The following is a 9048-nucleotide window of genomic DNA, read 5'->3' on the forward strand; positions in this document are numbered from 1 at the left end:
GGACCTGGGTTCAATTCCCAGCACCACATGGCAGCTCACAACTGTCTGTAACTCCAGTTCCAGTGGAGCCAAAATCCTCACCCAGACATACTTGCAGGCAAAGCACTAATGCACATAAATAAAAATTTTAACAAGAAACATGTTTAAACTATTCCAGCAGGGAAAATAAAAATAGAAGTCTATAGAAAGCATACAATAAAAACAAATTTAGGGGCTCAAATGAACTCTAGCACACTTGATTGGTGTGAGCATTACCCAGACGATCTCCCAATCCACAGGGTAGAGAAAAATTACAGATGTTTAATTTGAATGTTATTTATACAGTTTCACAGAGCCGGAAGCAGAGGTGAGAGCCACACAGAGAGATGGGATGGCAGAGAAGTCAGGATAAGTTTACACAGCTAGCTGAGACACTGCCCCAGTATACAGACCTACAGCTTTAAACTGCATAGATGCCTCCGTGTCTTAACCCTCAAAAGCCCTGCAATAGATCTCCGTACTTCTAAGCCAACCTGGTCTACATAACAAGTTTAGACCATCTAGAGATACATTGTGAGACCCTGTCACAAAGAATGTGGGTGGGTGGGGCTCTTAAGCTACAAGCCATCAATGTTGGAGGTGCTGGAAACAAGAAATGTTTTCTAAGCCAAAGTACAGGAATGAAGCCAGCCTAAGAAGGCCACAGGAGTGAGGCAGGACAACAGGCATTGAAGGTCAGATGAACCAGCACATGAACAGAGGCTGAACATGCAGCTTGCCCTGCTTTGTTTCAGATTCTTGGTTTGGCCTGATTCCTCTTTCCTATGCCCCCCACTTCTCTCCTTACAGAGGTATGATCTTCTTTGGTATTTTATCTTGGATACATAAAATTGTTTTTTTTTTTAATCTTACAAGGGACCACAGCTAGGAGTTTGTTTGCAGATATGGAAGAGATTATGAACTTAGGCATTGAGAAAATGTGATAACAGATGCATCTTGGGTACTTTTGTAAATGGAGTAAATCCATCTCATATTATGAGATAGCCATACCATAATTGCTCCACTGATGTAATGCTATGTCTTGAATCTAAAATTGTCCCTATATATTCACATTTTTTAAGTCTGGGACTCAGTTGATGATGTTACTTTGGGAGGTCAAAAAGGCTTTAGAAAATGTGAAAACTAGAAGAAATTGGTCAATGGGAATGTATCTCAGCCACTTTCTGTCTTGATCTCTATTTCCTAGCCCTTCACCATGTAAACTAAGCTGGCTGGCATTCTTTCTCAACCATAATAAACTGAACCCTTGTATCCATGAGTTAGAATAGGGATTTCTCCTGTAAGACCCTTATGTAATTTGGAAGAGGGGTGAAAAAATAACTAGCACACAACATGAATTTTATTGATTTTATTATCGAACACTGTCAGTACCAATTTTACAAGCAATGCATTAAGATTAAAGAATAGCAATATAAAAGTGTCCCAGCAATGTAACTCACAGCCATGTTGAAAAGCAGTAACATAATGTGTTTAGAAGTCAATTATCTGAATTAAACAATCCATGCATAAAAGACAGGTAATACGCTGCTTCTGGATTTATTTATTCTGCTAACAGTATTCACTGTGCGTCAAGAATTGTCCTAAGCCTAGGAATGGATGCATAAATGATCAGAACAAAGAGTTTGGTTCTTATATAGTTTCCACTACAATAACAATGTGTTACATTTGTTTCTCTTCCCATCTTAAGGTAACTTACCAACATACATGAGACTCATTGTGAATTTGTTTCTCTTTCTCGTTACTTTTCACATAAAATGGAATTGTCTCCTTCTGACCATATCTGTTCATGCTATGCTATACATCCTTGGCTATTTTGATTAATAAAAAAATTTACTAGATATTACTGAGTATTAGTCTATGTTGCATCATTAAATGAGATACACATGGTATCTTTGTTCCAGGATATTTGATCACACTGTGAATCCTGAAATTGTGTTTATTTACTGGAAAACCCATTTTTTAGTTGTGCTATAGCTCAGCCTTGGCACAGACCTTTAATCCAAGAGCTTTATGCTTGAATATTATAAACAGGATTAAATATAGTCAACCATAGGTCAAGAGGTGGAACAAGCAACCAGTTGACAGGAATTATTAAGAAAAAAACATACAAAGTAAGAAAGAGAGTCAGAAGAACAGAGAGACACACAGGAAGTAGAAGGGAGGAACAGTTTGAAGGAGATTTAGACAGTGTAAGAGACAGGCATTGCTGGGGGGATGTTGACTGAGGAGGGTCAGCTGGGTGCTTTCTCTGCCCCCCTAAGCTAGAAGGCTTTCACCCCAGTATCTGGCTCTTGAGTCATCATTGATAAAATTAAACAATTGAGATTCTGTTAAGAAAAAAAAAACAGTTGGTGCTCAACATGGGGCAGGACCACAGGGACCAAGAAATGGACAGAGAAATCACAATAGCTGAATCACAAATCACAAATTACAAACTGAGAAGCCATCAGATTTGGTAAGACACCAGAAGAGCCCTCAAGGAAAGAGTTAAGTAATATTAAAAGGAAACGTCTTTCCCATGTTAAGAATGGTAAATATCATAATCTAGGGTGTTAGGACCTAGTATAGTGCTACTCTAGATGGCTTGAAAATAGAAGCAGAAAATAAAAAGATAAATGATCTAAGATTGACATAATACCAACTATAATTAGTATCAGTCTGGTAGTTCATATTTTTATCCTTAATGCCATATACATTATACAAATTTGTTCCATGATATTTGATCACACTAAATCTAGAGATTGTGTTATTTATATTATGAATACAGAAATTTCATATTCATAATGGAAATATTAAAAATGGCTTGATAATTGTGCCATATATGAAAAGTGGATTGATAAGATACAAGCCTTAGAAAGACTTGTAGATGAAAATAAGAAAAATACTCAGACAATGACAGAATAATTAGGCAAGAACCTACTGTGCCACCTCATGATGAAACTGAAAAAGGGCAGGTCAAGATTATGAGAAAACCAGCCGGCAGTGGTGGCGCACGCCTTTAATCCCAGCACTTGGGAGGCAGAAGCAGGCGGATTTCTGAGGTGAGGCCAGCCTGGTCTACAGAGTGAGTTCCAGGACAGCCAGGGCTACACAGAGAAACCCTGTCTCGTAAAAAAAAAAAAAAAAAAAAAAAAAAAAAAAAAAAAGATTATGAGAAAACCAACCTTAGTTTATCCAGTTACTAATCAAGAACTGCCACCAGACAATAGGCAATACCAAGGTTGTGGAGAAGTTAAATGGAATCCTATAGATGTATTAGATTTGAGGAGACTTAAGGAAGCTATCATTTCATATGGTATGTGTTCACTCTCATGTGAAGCAGATATTAAATTCATGAGCAAGTCAGAACAGAATTATCCCCCAAGACTGGAAAGACTTGGCAACATTGGAAGCTGGTCCTTAGTTACAATGGCGAACACCGTGGAAAGAGGAAGCTAGGGCCAGAAAATGATAAGGCTGGAGGTATTAATATTTCTCAAGATCAGTTGCTAGGTGACAGTTAATATGCTGAGTTACAAGGGCAGCTTGAATTTGATGATCATTCCTTGTTGCTATGTCATTTAGCAGCTTTAAATGCTTGGGGTAAGGTTGAAGAATCAGAAAAGTCTGAGTCCTTTACTAAAATTACATAAAGCCCAAAAGAAGCCTTCATTGATTTATTGCATAGATTGACTTCAGCTGTAACTAGAACGGTATGAGATTCAGAGTCAGACAAATAGTAATCAAATCTTTGGCTTTTGAAAATGCTAATCCAAAATACAAAAGGGCACTTAGGCCTTTAAAGGCAAGATCAGAACCAATAGATGAATGGATTAGAAATATGGCTGATATTGAATCTCACAGTTATAATGCTACTCTGATAGGAGTAATTTCTAAAAGTTTTAAGAAAAACCAAAATGACATGTGTTTTACAAGGTCATTCGAAAAGGGATTGTAGGTATGGCATTCCTAGAAACAATGTTACTTTTTTCTAGCAATAATGCAAAAAGAAGGCCCCAGCCTTCTGGAGTATACCAAAGTGGTAGCAAAAGCCAGCATTGAACTAATTAATGCTGATTAAGAAGGGACAGACAAGGTAACCATTTGCCATTGGCTCCAATATCAAATTTGATCCAATCATTCCCTGTTAGCACAAAAGAAACTCATCCACAGAACAATTAAAAGATTTAATGCCTGTTTTGAAACAACACTGCTCTGGATGTAATCTAGGACAGGAGAGCTTCAGTAGATAAAACATAAAATTCAGGACAGACCAGAAAACACGTATTTTGGCAAATGGCTATAAATGATCAAAAACCAAAGCTAAAAATACAAATAAATGGTATTGAAATTGAAGGTTTGGGGCTGGAGAGATGGCTCAGTGGTTAAGAGCACTGACTGCTCTTCCAGAGGTCCTGAGTTCAATTCCCAGCAACCACATGGTGGCTCACAACCATCTGTCATGGGATCTGATGCCCTCTTCTGGTGTGTCTGAAGACAGCAACAGTGCACTCAACATATATAAAAAAATGAATAAATAATCAAAAAAAGAAATTGAAGGTTTAATAGACACAGGAGCAGATGTAACAATAATTTCACCAAAATCTTGGTATCCAGATTGGCTTCTTCAGGAGGTAAATTCTAGGGATGAGAATTTTATCTCAGGTGAAACAAAGTAGGATGGGTTGAGTGTATAGAGACCAAAGGACAAATAGGAAAATTAAAACCATATGTGCCTACTATCACTATAAACTTACAGGGACATGATTCATTGCAGCAATGAAAAACATGCATTAACACTTCTCCAATCTCAGAAACAAACCATAAAGAATGCCTCTGAGGAAAATGTTAAAATGTATAATCAAAAACAGTACAGATCATTCAGATTGTACATATGTAGGACACAACAGCTGTTGGTCTTTCAAGGGTACCAACTGCTCTACCTCTAAAATGATTAGCTGACAAACCTGTGTGGGTGGAACAATGGCCTTTGACATCAGGAAAATTACAGACACTAGGACAGCTGCTACAGGAGCAGCAAAACGTTCAACATATTGAAGAATTGACCTGTCCTTAGAATTCTCCTTTATTTGTCATTAAAAAGAAATCTGAAAAATGGAGAATGTTAACATCGTTAAAAGCCAGAAATAAGGTAATTCAGCCAAAGAGCCCTTTACAACCTAAAATTCCCTTGCCTTCTTTATTACCTAACAGATGGGCCATTATAATGATTTATTTAAAAGACTTGTATTTTCTATACCTTTACAAGAAAAAAAAAATTTGCCAGGCAGTGGTGGTGCACGCCTTTAATCCCAGCACTTGGGAGGCAGAGGCAGGCGGATTTCTGAGTTTGAGGCCAATCTGGTCTACAGAGTGAGTTCCAGAACAGCCAGGGCTACAGAGAAACCCTGTCTTGAAGAACCAAAAATAAAGAAAAAAAGAAAAATTTGCCTTCACAGTGCTCATTTATAATAATGTTCAACCTGTTAAAATCTAGCACTAGAAATACTTCCACAAGGAATGTTAAATAGTCCAACACTCAATATTTTGTACAACAGCCATTAGAAATAAGTTTTAAGCAGTTTCCTCAATCTAAAATTTATCATTATATGGATGGTATCTTACTGGTTGATTCAGATGCAGATACCTTAGGAAAACATTTGATGAAGTAAAGAGAATTTTCCCTTGCCAAGAATGAAAATTGTTCCTGAAAAATGCAGAGGAGGTTCTGTTAATTATCTAGGATACAAGATAGGTTCACAGAAAATACAACCACAGAAAGTACAAGTCAAGAGAGATTGATGGTGAACTCTTAATGATTTTCAAAAATTGCTGGGAGATATTAACTGATTACAGATAATCCTTGGAATAACTACTCAAGAGCTAAATAATTTCAAACCTCACAAGGTGATTAGGACTTACATAATCCAGGAAAATTATCAGCTGAGACTGAGAGAGATTGGCCATGGTAGAAAAGGGTTTACAGGAGGAACACGTGAATCACTTGGATCTGAAGCTTAATCGTATTTTAGTTATTTTTGCCTCCCATAAGAATTCTTAAACAGAGAGAAAATAATATCTTAGAATGGATAGTTTTAGCACACAAGGTTAAAAAAAATAAAGACCTATGTAGAAAAGATATTTGAATTTATTCTGAAAGGAAAAATGAGACTTGGTCAATTAGCAGGAATAGATTAGCAGAAATTGTGGAACTGTTTACTAATGCTGAAATTGCCCCATTACGGGCAGGAAATAAACACTGGCAAAGAGCTTGCAGCAATTTTTGGGAGAGATTAACAACAAATATCCCCAAAACATGAGACTGCAGTTTATAAAATTAACTAACTGGCTTCTGCCTCATATAGAAAAGCAACACCAATTTCTAAAGCCCCTACATTCTACACTGATGTAAATAACTCAGGAAAGGCAGGTTATAAGTCAAGAAAAATAAGTGAAATGCCATGTTATTAGATATTCTTGAATCTCTCAATATAGTTACTGACTCTCAATATGCTAGATATGTTATTTTACGTATTGAAACCTTTGAACTAATTCCTGATGATTCAAAATTAACTTCTGTATTTATTCAACAACAAGTAATCAGAAATAGAAATCACCCAGTGTATATTACACATATCAGATTCCATATGGGTCTACAAGGCCCCTTAGCACAAGGTAATGATGAGACTGATCAACTATTCATAGAAAATATGCTAGAAGCCTCAGGATTTTATAAGAAACATCTTAACAGCAAAGGTTGGCAGAAAGGTTTTTCTATCACTTAGGAACAAGCCAAGAAATTATAAGTAAGTGTCCTAATTTTTCTTTGTATAACCAAACTCCATTACCTTCAGGAAGCAATCCAAAAGTTACCAAAAGAAATGAAATTTGGCAAATGAATTTGTTTCATTTTTCAGAGTTTGGAAATTTAAAGTGTTTGTACCATACCATAATTACATAGTCAGGATTTCAGTAGGCAACTGCTTTTAAGTTATTTTTTTAAAAGGCTGATTCTTTAATTACACGTTTATTAGAAATCGTGTCTATTATGGGGATACCTGTACAAATTAAGACTGACAGTGGCTCCAGCATATGTCTCTGCTAAAATGAACATTTTTGCACATTACAGCATAAAGCATATTACAGGTATACCACACAATCCTATCCAATTCACGGTGTGTGTGCAAAGGTTTAGCTATATGGTCATCAAAATGGAAAACCACTAACTGCTAGATAAATGGCAAAAATATCTAGTCGTGGGAAGTATGAATGAAACTGGAAAGCCTATCAAAAGTTAGCAAGAACATTAAATTTAATGTAGCTCATACAGGCAAGACAGACAAAACATCTGAAAATAATAAAATAGTGTATAAATTGGCATCATGTTTAATTAAGACTAGAATGTTAAAATTTTCTAGACAACAAACTCAGAACGAATCAACAAGAATGATGGATTATACATTAAAAAAAACTTGAAAGTTTACCCTTAACACTAAAAAAATAAGGGGAAATGGAGAACCAAATTAAACCAGGAAAACCCCGTGACACTGACTATTATAAGGGATCCATAGCCAGGCAGTGGTTCCCACCTTTAATCCCAACGCCTAGGAGACACACACCTTCAACCCCAACTCTGAGAGGCAGGTACATAAGAATTACAGTGATTTTAATTTAAGAGCTTGCAAAAGGCAGGTTGAAATTTAAAGTGAATGTCCATTGTGATCTAAAAGTAAATATACTTAAACCTCAAACCATTATACAAAGAGAAAGGGGAATATCAGTATATTTATCCACGTATACTAAGGTGTATTTAGTTTCAATTTTTCAATTAAACTGAGTTTAATTTCAGTTGAAAGATAATACTTTCTCTGTTGCCAAAAAAAACACCCCATTCTGCCCTAGAAAAGATATAACCTGCCAAAATAGTAACCCCCCCCCCCACTCACCCCTCCATGAGTTAGGGTTGTGGTGGTTTCCATGAAGGAAAGGCTGCAGTGGACAAGTGAGCTTCTTAAAGACAGCCCACCATCTTGTTCAGCTACCATGGGTGTACCTGGGAAAGGCACAGCACCAGGGGCTTCATCCCAGGATACCTTCTTGCTACTGATGGGCAAACAGTGTATGCCTTTGGGCTTGTCTGCTGTGTTCTACCTAGTAAGGATTGCTATTAATCTGACAAACACCATCCAAAGATCAGCTTCAGACTATGTACTAGCTGGTTTTATGTCAACTTGACACAAGCTGGAGTTATCACAGAGAAAGGAGCCTCCCTTGAGGAAATGCCTCCATGAGATCCAGCTGTAAGGCATTTTCTCAATTAGTGATCAAGGAGGGGAGGGCACATCCTGAGTGGTGCCACCCCTGGGCTGGTAGTCCTGGGTTCTATAAGAAAGCAAGCTGAGCAAGCCAGGGGAAACAAGGCAGTAAGTAACATCTCTCCATGGCCTCTGCATCAGCTTCTGACCTGCTTGAGTTTCAGTCCTGACTTCCTCTGGTGATCAACAGCAATGTGGAAGTGTAAGCTGAATAAACCCTTTCCTCCCCAACTTGCTTCTTGGTCATGATGTATGTGCAGGAATAGAAACACTAACTAAGAAAGACTACAAACTACTAGGATGTTCAGATGGCTCAGTTCATATGAAACTGACACAAACATTTTACAGAACTTTAAACTTAAAAATATTTAATCCTAAAACTGCCAAATACAACCAAGCTGGACATTATGGAAAGCCTGACAGAAATAGATTCCTTGTTCGACACAGTTTTGCTGTGTTAGAGTTCAAAACCTTTCCTTTTTATTTAGAAAAAAAATGGGGAAAGGCTGCAGGATATTTGATCACGCTGTGAACCCTGAAATTGTGATATTTATAGGAAAGCCTGTTTCTAGTCGTGGTGTGGCTCAGCCTTAGCACGCGCCTTTAATCCAAGAGGTTTCTGCTTGGATATCATAGACAGGATTAAATACAGTCAACCACAGGGCAAGACGTGGAGCAAGCAGCCAGTTGACATGAAGTGAACACAGGATTATTA

This window comes from Arvicanthis niloticus, chromosome 24 (genome assembly GCF_011762505.2).
Source record: "Arvicanthis niloticus isolate mArvNil1 chromosome 24, mArvNil1.pat.X, whole genome shotgun sequence".
Taxonomy (NCBI): domain Eukaryota; kingdom Metazoa; phylum Chordata; class Mammalia; order Rodentia; family Muridae; genus Arvicanthis; species Arvicanthis niloticus.